Source organism: Acomys minous (genome assembly GCF_964271855.1).
Source record: "Acomys minous genome assembly, chromosome: 2".
Taxonomy (NCBI): Eukaryota; Metazoa; Chordata; class Mammalia; order Rodentia; family Muridae; genus Acomys; species Acomys minous.
Window position 1 is genome coordinate 84,147,262 of NC_140484.1, and position 12,070 is coordinate 84,159,331.

At 46.3% G+C, this 12,070-nt stretch overlaps 1 long non-coding RNA gene across 1 annotated transcript in view; it reads right to left on the reverse strand.

Moving 5' to 3' along the window:
* Positions 1-2,397: 2,397 nt before the first annotated feature.
* The window catches only part of LOC311592632, a 35,105-nt gene continuing 25,432 nt past the window's right edge, over positions 2,398-12,070 (reverse strand). Inside the window, exons 2-3 of the long non-coding RNA XR_014777466.1 lie at positions 6,275-6,413; positions 2,398-2,999 (exon numbers count right to left, since the gene is read on the reverse strand). This is a non-coding gene — a long non-coding RNA (uncharacterized lncRNA). The remainder of the gene's footprint in view (positions 3,000-6,274; positions 6,414-12,070) is intronic.

Sequence of the window (12,070 nt, forward strand, 5' to 3'; positions counted from 1 at the left end):
TCTGTGGAGCATAAGCCTGCGCAAGGGAACAGTGCTGCTCCGTGGAGCATAAGCCTGCGCAAGGGAACAGTGCTCCTCCGTGGTTTCTCCTCCAAGCTCCTCCTCGAGTCCTCCTTGACTTCCCTCCATGACTGGCTGTGACCTGTGAGCTGGAACAAACCCTCTCCTCCTCTAAGGCCTTTGTTACGGTACGTGTCACAGCAACAGAGTGCAGCTAGAACATGCCAGCAACCTGGCATTAGACAACATTGGATGACATACGCCACAGCAGCTGGCAAACAGGACAGCTCTGTTTTCAGAGAGCGGCCGCCGTGGAAATGTAGGAGACAGCCTGGGGTTTGGGATGTATTATTAAAGCAACAGAAAGGACTGCTAGGGGGAAGGACTGGAAAGATGGCCCAGTGGTTTAAAAATGTTTGCTGAGTCAGCCATGGTGGTGCACACCTTTAATCCCAACACTCAGGAAGGCAGGGAGGTGGACCTCTGTGAGTTCGAGGCCAGCCTGGTCTACAAAGTGAGTACAGGACAGCCAGGGCTACACAGAGAAACCCTGTCTGGAAAAGCCAAAAAAAAAAAAAAAAAAAAAAAGGAAAAAGTTTGTCAATCTATCCAAGAACCCAAGTTCAGTTCCCATCACCACACTGGAGGACTCACAACCCCTTTAAACTCCAACTCCAGGAGATTCAGTGCCCTGCTCTGGCCTCTGTAATCTCTACACACACACACACACACACACACACACACACACACACACACACACACACACACACACACACACTGGCTGTTCTTGCAGAGGCCCAGAGGTCGGTTCCCAGCACCCACATGGCAGCTCTAAGGATCCAGTGCCCCCTTCTGGCCTCTATGAGCACTGCAAACACATGGAGCAGACATACAAGCAGAAATATTGCCCATATACATAAAATTTTTAAAAATCCTTAAATATTTATTTAAAAATAAAAGAATACCCTGGTGTGGTGGCACACACCTTTAATTCCAGCACTCAGGAGGCAGAGGCAGGTGGATCTTTGTGAGTTCAAGGCCAGCCTGGTCTACAAAGAATCCAGGACAGCCAAGGCTACACAGAGAAATCCTGTCTCGAAAAACCAATAAAATAAAATAAAATAATAAATAAACAAATAAAGGAATAAGGGCTGGAGAGCTGGCTCAGTGGCTGAGGGCACTTGGTGCTTTTGCAGAAGGCCTGGGTTCAGTTCCCAACACACACATGGTGACTCCTAAACATCCATAACTCCAATTTCAGGAGATTTCACTCTCTCTTCTGAATTCTGTGGGTACCAAACATACATGTGGTGTACATACATGCAGAGAAACTGCTTATGCACCCAAAATACAATAAATAAAAATTAAAAACATGAACTGCAATTATCATGTATGCTTGCTTCTGCCCAAGGGGCCCATGGCCTCATATATGAGCAAAGGTGTACTCACCTGTGTGTGCACGTGTGGGGGTCAGAGGTCAGGCCAGCTGGCCTCCTCTATCAGTCTCTGCCCCTTGTTTTGAGACAAGAGTCTCTCACTCAACCTGGAGCTTGCAGTTTTGGCTCTGGAGAGCTATCTACCATTGTCCCCAGCTCCAGAACTGGAGTACCAAACGCACCCCACTATATTCATCTTTATGCGGGTGCTGGAAATGCACATTGCAGGTCCTCGTGTTTGCACAGAAGTGTTATGGCCACTGAACACCTTTCCAACCCCAGAATTTGCCGTCCCGTGCTGACTCATCTCACCTAGCATAATGTCCTCGGGGCTTATCCCCGCTGCACCAAATGAGCCTTTTATAAGTCTGATTAATATTCCCTCATATACGTTTGCCGTCCTTTATCCATTTACCCTTCAGGTTGTTCCCTTGTCTTGGTTCCTGTGAGTAATAAATACAGCGAACACGGAGGGCAGAGATCTCTTTGAGAACATAACTCTGTTTCCTTTGGGATATACAGCCCCACGTGGGGTTGCCGACTCATGCAGTCACTCTGTGTATAACTCTCCATAGTGGCCACACTTAGTTGCACCCCCACCAACTAACTACACGCACGGTCTCTCTTACTCCACAATTTGTCAACACTTCTCTCCTAACAGGTGTCAGGCGGCATCTCGTTACGGCTTCACTTTTGCATTTATTTGTTGACAAGTTGGCGGTGCCTACACTCACGGGCCATTCACACATTGTCACAGGCTTGCTTCTGTTGCCAGGATAAAATTCCACAGCAGAGCGAATCTTAGGAAAAAGGGAGTTTATTTCATCTTCTGATTCCGGGTTACAGTCCACAACTGTGGGGAAGTCAAGGCAAATACTTCAAATAGCTGTCCATGTCCCAGCCATAGTCAATAGCAGAGAGAAATGTTTGTGCTCAGCTCAGTTACTGACCCTCCTTTAAGGCAAATCCTTTTATTTTCCTTTTAATTTTTTTTTAATGAGCGTTTGGCCTCTATACATGTATGTGAACTGTGAGCATGCCAGGTGCCTGCAGAAGAGAGTGTTGGGTCCCCCTGGAACTGCAATTATAGATGGCAGGAACCACCATGGATGTGTTGGGAACTGAGCCCAGGGACCCTGGAAGAGCAGCCGGTGCTCTTAACCACTGACTCATTTCTCCAGTCAGAGATTTCCTCACCCTTATTTGGTTCAAGAACCCCTGCCTAGGGAATGGTGCTGTGCCTTCCCACATCAATAAACATAATTAAGAAAATCCCACACAGGCATGTAGACAGTCCCACCAACCCAGCGTAGACCCTCCCTCACTGAGACTCTCTTCCCAAGTCGTCCGATGCCTTTGGTGGATTCGTTTATAGTATTTGCTGAAAGGACTTTTTACCTACTTAGATAAAAACACTCCTAATATTTTATCATTAGCATCTCTCTGCTCATTAGGGAATATCCACACATGGTTTTCTTGTCTGGTCTGGTCTGTGGGGGCTGGAACATCTCTGACAATGTGACAGGCACGCACTGTGATCCTTATGCGGCACCCAGACAGGTTCTGTGGAGAAAAGGAGACAAAAACAAAAACCAACAAACAAACAAACAAAAAATCCTGCAGGCTTGGTGGCTATGGAGCCTGAGGAGATGACACAAATAGGAGAAGCCTGGACCCTCATTTAAAAATAAGGGTACTGGAGGCTCAGACCAGCAAGGTGGAGGACATTCACGATTTCGCAAAGCTAGGTGTCAACCCTGGATGGCAGGTTTGCTGACGCAGTGTACGGAACAGTTTCTGTAACTCCGATGCAGGCCCTTTCCTCACTGGCTGAGTAATCAGGAAGGTTCACTCTCAAACGTCACCAGTGTTGTTGTTGTTTTTTTTCTTCACATCTGCCACTTGCGTTACCTGTTTTCAGTCCTACGGATTCATCTCTTCATTTTCCGTCCTGTTTATCCTAAATCTTTTCAGGCCTTGTCAGACCCACAGACAAAGTGGATTGTTAATGATTTTCTACCCTACAGTTTCAGTGTGAGACCTCAGCTAGATCACCAGAGGTTAACAGCAGTCACGGCTGTCTGTCTGTCTGTCTGAAGCAAGAATTGAGCTCACTTAATACACGTTTAAAAATGGACCATTATTTCTTATATTTTTTCAGATCATTATTTCTTATATTTTATATAGTTCACCCCGCAATTCTCAGCTTGCATTCTCCTACAAAGCTAAGCAAAGATAATTTATATTAAAGATGATTTCAATCTGATTTCCAGCTCACCAACCCACCTGTAATATTGATTCTAATAGGTACATTATTTTTATTTTATCTTTCCTAGTGCTGGGAATTGAACCAAGGCTTTCTGCATGCCACACAAGTGCTGTACTGCTAACCTATTTCCCCAATCCTCCCCTCCCTCCCTTTCTTCTTCCTGCCTGCCTCTTTCTTTCTCCGTTCCCTTCCCTCCCTCCCCTCCCCTCTCCTGTCCTTCTTTCCTTCCTTCCTTCCTTTCTCTCTTTCTTTTTGCTTGAGACAGGTGAGACTACTCTTGCTGTCCTGGAACTTGCTATGTACGTCAAGCTGGCCTCCAACTCACAAGAGATCCTGCTTTGCCTCCTGAGTGCTGATGTCAAAGATGTGTACCACCATGCCCAACTCTAGCTATTTTTATAAAGAGAGGAAAATATTAACACATTTTGTATATCAGAAATAGAAATAGAGTGGATTTGCTCACAAGCACTTGCTTGGGAAATGTTAGGTTACACAGGAATAAGGAGCTTCATCTACAGCATAGCCGAGCCTAAGCCTAAGCTTCTGCGTTTGCACACCTACACTTCTCTACTTCTGTGCTTGCACACCTACACTTCTCTACCTCTGCATTTGCACACCTACACTTCTCTACCTCTGCATTTGCACACCTACACTTCTCTACCTCTGCGTTTGCACACCTACACTTCTCTACCTCTGCGCTTGCACACCTACACTTCTCTACCTCTGCGTTTGCACACCTACTCTTCTCTACCTCTGTGTACACCTACTCTTCTCTACCTCTGTGTTTGCACACCTACTCTTCTCTACCTCTGTGTTTGTACACCTATACTTCTCTACCTCTGTGTTTGTACACCTACGCTTCTCTACCTCTTTTTCCAGAAGAGAGCATTCTGTTAGCTAAGGACAAAACTGCCTAAATAGAATCCAAACCTGGACTCCTGTAAAACTTGCTTAGCTCTAGAGAAAAATCTCTGTTGGGATGGGGATAAAAAGACCAGCTTCGAATGGCTACATAGGCAAGACCATGACAGCGCCTAACCCTATATGAACTGTGGGATAACTCTGGTCACCATGGCATCTCCTACAGCAGGTGCTAGAGATGGCAGTAGCTCACCCATTACAGAATTTCACCTTTGATGTCCAAGTGCTGTTGTATCTCTCACTGGGAGTGGGTAATTCTCAAATGCTTCCTTTTAAACTTTAATATCTCAAATTGGACAGCATTTCATAATGCCTGAGCATCGGATCTTACTATCATTGCCTAATGCAGATGGCAGCTGCTTTGTCTCTTAGTGAAAATACTAACTCAAATATAATCAGTGCCACTTTATATATAATGAAGTAAGACATAGAGGAAACTCAGTATGGCTGGGGGCATCCGGTTGTAGCATTAACTTTTCTTTTCTTTTTCTGTTTATAATTAATTTATTTACTTTAATCCTGGTCATAACCTCATCCCTCTTCACCTCCCAGCCACACCCTCCCGCCCCTGTTTCCCAGAAAGGGGAGCAGCACTTCCAATCCACTCCAGCTTATCAACTTGCGTCAGGACTGAGCATGCCCGCTTTCCCGGTGGCCTGGCAAGGCAGTCCCACCAGAAGGATGTCACAAAAAAGATGGCCACGAGTCCATGTCAGATACAGCACCCCCCACTTCCCCTTACTAGAGGACCCACACGAAACCTGAGCTGCTCATTGGCTGCATCTTTGTAGGTGGTCTAAAGGGGTTCAGTTCATGCATGGTCCTTGGCTGGTGCTTCAATCTCAGCAACCCCCTCTGGGATTTTTTGTTTGCTTTTTCAAGACAGGATTTCTTTGCGTAGCCTTGGCTGTCCTGGATTTGCTCTGTAGAGCAGGTTAGCCTCGAACTCACAGAGATCCGCCTGCCTCTGCTTCCCTGGGTGCTGGGATTACAGGCATGCACCACCACACTTGGATTTTTTTCTTTAAAAAAATATTTATTTTATTTTATGCCTGTGGGATTTTTGCCTGCTTCTATGTATTTGAGGGCCCCATGTGTATACAGTTCTCTCAAAGACTAGAAGAGTGTGCTGGACCCCTTGGGACTGTAATTACAGACAGCTGTGAAATACAGTGCAGCTGGTGGGAATCAAGACTGAGTCCAGCCAGTACTCTGAAGCACTGAGCCACTTCTCCAGCTTCCTTTTCTTTTTAGATATTCACTCATTCTCTCCTCTCTCTCTCTCTCTCTCTCTCTCTCTCTCTCTCTCTCTCTCTCCTCCCCCCCCCGTGTGTGTGTGTGTGTGTGTGTGTGTGTGTGTGTGTGTGTGTGTGTGCATGCATGTGTGTGTGCAGGCGCACATGTGCACAGAGGAGTGCAGTGCCCACTGAGGCCAGATAAGGGCATCAGTTCCCTTGGAGCTAGAAGCACAGACTGCTGTACGCCGTCAGGCACAGGTGCTGGGAAATGAGCTCAGGTCCTCTGCAAACAGAGCACTTGCTTTTAACTGATGAGATCCCTTTCTAGCCTCATGAGTCCAGTTAATACTTTAGTTGAAACCAGACCCATATTCAAATTGCATTGCTTAGTCACTCTGTATTTTAGGTACCTGGCTGGTGATGTCATGTTGGACAACACACATGCAGAGTCGTTCTGTGGTCTCCGTGAGTTCTACTGAAAAATACTGCTCCAGTTTTCACTCTCTCCTCTTGGGCTGATGTCCCAGAAGTTGTGGGAATTGCCTAGACCTGTTGGAAATGCAGAGCCTTGGTATTTTTTTTTCTCAGATCAACTGACAGCATGTCTGAGCTCTATAAATTCCAGAATCCACACCAAATAAAGCTCTACAGAAGCCCCCACGAACACTAAAGTGCGAGAAGCACTGCTGCGCTGTAGTGTGCCACCACCGTGCTTAGGAAGCCACCCACCAGTGCTGGACAATTAGGTGACACTTCAACCATGCGATGCTTCATCTTAATGGCCAATTTGATGAGATTTAGAATCACCATGGAAAGATAGCTAAGTCAAAAGCCATACGGTTAATCAATTTTTACCATATACCAAATTCCTCTCCTCTGCAAGAAAACAAAAGTTCTCATCATTTCCCATTTTCAACAATACCTGTGTTTTATTCATTCGCCCAGTTAATATTTGCTAAATCCTACCGTGTGATAGGAGCCATTCAAAGACTAAAATAGTTAAGCATTTCTGCCTTCCAAACATTCACCTCGCATTCTAGAAGGGAGGCCAAAGAGATCAAACGAATAAACAACATGCAGCATGAGAGGTGAGAGTAAGCAAGTCCCATAGAAGGAAGACGTGAAACTGGGGGGAAGAGGATGCCTACGGAGCATTGAGATGTTCTGTTGACTGGTGACGGAATCTGGCAGGCCTGGGCTATCCAGTCCCTGCACATCACAGAGGAGATATCTGAGGCAGGGGAGATAATTCAGTTGCTTAAGGATTTGTCTTGCAGCCATGAGACCTGACTTCTACCCAGAGCAAGGCTTTGTGAGAGTTTTATTCAAATCGAAACATTTAATCCAAGAAAAAGACTCTTTTAAAACATAGGAAGTATGTAACCAACTCATAAGTCTCAGAGAGTCCCCAAAACCTACAAGACCCACAAGACCCACAGGTCATATAAGCAGTAAGGGCAGCAGAGGAGAGGAGACTCTCTGACCTGTGGAGCTGCCTGCAAGTCCTGAAAAGAGTCCCAGGGATGCAACTTTTATGAGTTGTCACTCATGCTAGAGTGGGCTTTTTGGTGATGCAGTTGCTTTCGAGACACTAATGCTCCTGAAAGTAATTCCAACAAACTCATTGGCTCACTATATTTAGACTTCAGTGGAATGATTTCTTTGGTCTGTCTTTGGTGCCCTATCTGGGATGAGTAGATATTTGTTCACATCTCCCCAGGAAAAGCCTAATATCACAAGCACTCATGTAAAAAGCTGGGTGTAATGGTGCATGTTCCATGGAGAGGTGGTGACAAGCAAATCCTTGAGGCTCCCTGGACCAGCCAGAGTTAGCTGCTAGGTTAGCTCCAGGGCAGTGAGAGATGCCGTATTGAATTTTAAAAGGTGGACAGCATCTGAGGAACAGCATTTGAGGTTATTCTTTGGCTTCTACATGCACAGTGTACCCACACTCACACACACTATCACTATTACAACAGCATCTTCATCATTAAAGAAGACTTCTCACTCAGACTCTGGTAGTCTTTGGAAAGTCCTGATTGATGGCAGTGCCTTTGTTTACCTTGGGGAACTTGGTTACCCAAGACCATCTATACCAGTGGTTCTCAACTCATGGGTCATAACCCTTTGGAGGGGTGGGGGAAGTCAAATGACCCTTTCACAAGGGTTGCCTAAGACCATCAAAAAACACATTATAAATCATAACAGTAACAAAAAATTACAGTTATGAAGCAATGAAAATAATTTTGTGGTTGCAGGTCACTGCAACATGAGGAGCTGTATTAAAAAGTCACAGCGTTAGGAAAGTTGGGAACAGGTGATCTATACTGATGCTGTAATTGGCAGTAGGAAACGGAGGGGCACAGATCAGTTTGGCCTCAGCGAGTGTGAACAGAGACTGGAAGCACTCATGTAGGTGAACAGATGTGTGGGTGTGACCCAGGCTTCTGTCTTCCTGGCTGACAACACCCCATACCTGTCCTGCATCGCCACGGCTGAGAAAGAAAACTCTCCACAGGACTACACAGGGAGAGGATAAATGAAACTTCACATCTGGGACCTTCTGGACTCTAGCCTACTCTATAGTTTTTCTAAAGATGTATTTACTTATATCTTATGTGTGGGGGTGTTTCACTGGCAAGTGTCTCCGTGACTGTGAAGACCAGAAAAGGGAATCAGATTCTCTGTAAGTGGAGTTCCATGTGGTTGCTAAGCAGCATGTGGGTGCTGGGTGCTAAACCTGTAAAAGCAACAAGTGCTGTTAACCACTGAACCATCTCGCTAGCCTCCTCTTTGATGCTTTTTAACTGGTATCTTTTCCGTGTGTGCAGTTGTACATGTTGGGAGGTATGCATGCATGTGGTGCCTGAAAAAAAGGTCTGTGCCCATGAGTACAGTGCCCCTGCAGCAGCCAAAGAGAGGGCTGAGGTTACAGGTGGCTGTGAGCTGCTGGGTGTGAGTGCTGGGAGCAGAACTCCTGGCCTCTGCGAGAACAGTGTGTCCTTAACTACTGAGCCATCTCTTCACTCTCCTTGGTTTTTGTTTGTTTTGCTTTGTCTTGCTTATTCTATGTCATGTATATGAGTGTTTTCCCAAGAACCTATGTGTTCCTCGTGCACAAAGAGGCCAGGAGAGAGAGTCTAAACTCTTGTAACTGGAGGCACTGATGATTCTGAGCCATCACATGGGTACTGGGTTTGTACTCGGGTCCTTGGCGAGAGCAATGAGTACTCTGAGCCATTGAACCATCTCTCCAACCCATCCCTTTGTTTTTTGACATTGGTTTCTTTCAGTGGTCTCACCATAGCAGTGAGCCCCAGAGATCTGTCTCTGCTTCTACCCAGAAAGAGAGCTGCAAGTGTGCCCAGCCACATCTGACCCTCACGTGGGTTCTGAAGAGAGCTGCAAGTGTGCCCAGCCCCATCTGACCCTCACATGGGTTCTGAAGGGAGCTGCAAGTGTGCCCAGACACATTTGACCCTCACGTGGTTTCTGAAGGGAGCTGCAAGTGTGCCCAGCCACATTTGACCCTCACATGCGTTCTGGGAATGGAACTCAGGCTCAGTGCTTGTAAGGAAAGCATCTCTCTTCAGACTTGTTTCTTTTTTCTTTCTTTTATTCTGTTTGTTTTGTTTTGGGTTTTTGTTTGTTTGGTTTTTTTGGTTTTTTGGGTTTTTTTGCATTTTTTGGAGGGAGCATTTCTAGATTTTCTGTAGTCAAATCTGACCTTGAACTCAAGACAACCTTTGACTCTTGATCCTCCACCTCCTGAGTGCTTGGATTACTGGAGTGCACTATGCTCAGCTTCAGATTTTCATCTGTATCTTTTTCAGTTAAAAAGCTTTTATTGTATTTAGGTGGAGGGCAGAGGTGAGGGTGGTGGGGATGCATGCAGGTGCATGTGTGTCCCTGTGCGCATGGAGATCCGCGTTCTATCGTGTAGATCTCAGAGATCAAACTCGGCTTCGGATTCAGCAGCAAGCACCTTTGCCCTCTGATCCATCTCACAAGCCCTTGCTGTAGCTTTTTGTGGTGACCAACCAAAACTGTGAGCACAGCACTTTTTTCCTGAGTTTCATGAATCCTAGCAACTCATCAGTCCTCGTCTGAGAAACCCTGATTTCACCAGCCAAAGCATCTTCATGCAGAGGATAGGACCTGAGGAAACGTTAGAGACAGCTGAGAAAAGGGAGTTCCAGGCAGCGAGCAAAGGAAATCAAATATCCTGAAATGGAAATGTGCCTGACATGAGAGGCAGGAGGAGCAAAGAGGGCACCAGACCCTATCAAGAGCATCAGTAAAGACGGCATTTATTCCGAGTGAGGCCACAGGGTTTTGAGGACTGGAGTGACCTGCTCTGACTTACTCTGTAAGAGGTCACTCTGTGGGGGTAGGGGGTCAGGGTGGGGAGGAGGGCTGGAGAGACTGCTCAGAGCACTGGCTGCTCTTCCAGAGGATAAGGTTCAATTCTCACTTCCCACAAGGCTGCTCACACCCAGCTTCCGGGGATCTCACGCCATCTTCAGGCCTTTGTGGACACTGCATGCACATGATGTGGAGACAAAACACCCATACACATAAAATTAAAACAAAATGAATCTTAAAAAAAAAAAAAAGGAAAGAAAAAAGAAAAGAAAAGAAAATAGAGAGAGGTCGCTCTGCGTGGTTATGCAACCTTGCAGATCTGGGTTATTCAAACCCTGCACTTAACAAGGAAAAATATGGTTCTTTCCTGAGGGATAAACTCTAATTCATTGGCCTAGCTTACACTGCTAACATTGTCTTGTTCATATGGGCGCATGTGGCTAAGCCTCATCTGTACATGCTGAAAACAGGGTATGGATAGAGGCTGTCAAGATGGCGCCGTCGGTAAGGTGCCTCCCATGCAAGCACAAGGACCTGAGTTCGTATCCCCAGAACCCACATAAAGCTGGATGCTAGCTTCCATTAGCATTCCTCTGTCATTCCAGAGATAAGAGGCGAAGACAGAATTCCTGGAAGCTCATGAGCCAGCTATCTCAGTGTACACAGTGGCCAACAACAAAAGTCTTTGTCTCAAGGTGGATAACAGTGGCCATCAGCCAAGATTGTTCTTTGACCTTCACAGGTGCACCTGGTACATCCCTGCCTCTATACACACATATGTGTTCACACATGTACACACAGAAATGCATTATTTATTATTTTTTTGAGACACGGTTTCTCTGTGTGGCCCTGGCTGTTCTGAAACTCACTCTATAGACCATGCTAGTCTTGAACTCACAGAGCTCCACCTGCCTCTGCCTCCCAATTGTTGAGATTAAAGGCATGTGCCACCAGGCCTGGCTGACACACCGATATTTATGCCTGCCTGCCAGAAGAGGGCATTATAGATGGTTGTGAGCCACCACAGGGTTGCTGGGAATTGAACTCAGGACCTCTGGAAGAGCAACCCAGTGCTCTTAACTGATGAGCCATCTCTCCAGCCCCAACACACAGATATTTAAGATACAGAGTTCAGACAGAGACAGAAGCAAAGAGGCCACACAAGAAACTCAGAGTAACACAACTGAGAAAGGAGAATTCAGAAGACATCAAGGGAGCGAGAAGGAGGATGCTGAGGACTGGTCAGATCCTGGGTCTGTTTTGAAAGTAGATCTGGGAGGGTTGCTAGCAGAACAGATAGATGATGTGGGGAAAAAGAACCTAAGGTCAAGACTAAGGTTCTGGCTCAGTAAGGGGAGGATGGTGTGACCGCTGACAGAAAGGATCGAGAGTGGCAGAACGTGGCGATGTGGAGTGGGCAGGAAGATGCTAAATTTGAAAGCCCCAGAAGAACAGTCCAGAGACATTACATTTGAAAGCACTCATCAACCCGTAGATAATATTTAAAGCCACAGGACAAGATGGGGTCAGTGAGGGAGTGAGAGTATAGACAGAAGAGCGAAGAGGCTCGGGGCAGTGAGAAGTCAGAGCCAGCCATGGCTGAGGAGCCTGCAGGAAGACCTGAGGAGACCCAGAAGAACACCCTGTCCTAGAAAGTCAAGGAAGGGGACTCAGGGGTCGGCTAGGGAGTGATCCACACTTGAACACTACTGTAACTCAAGTAAGATGAACTTACGAAGAGCTGACAGTTGCGTTCTACAACACGGAGGGCCCTGGTACCTATATTGGAGGTACAGGAGAACACACGCATAGAATAGGCTCAGGGGAATTGTAGACTAGGA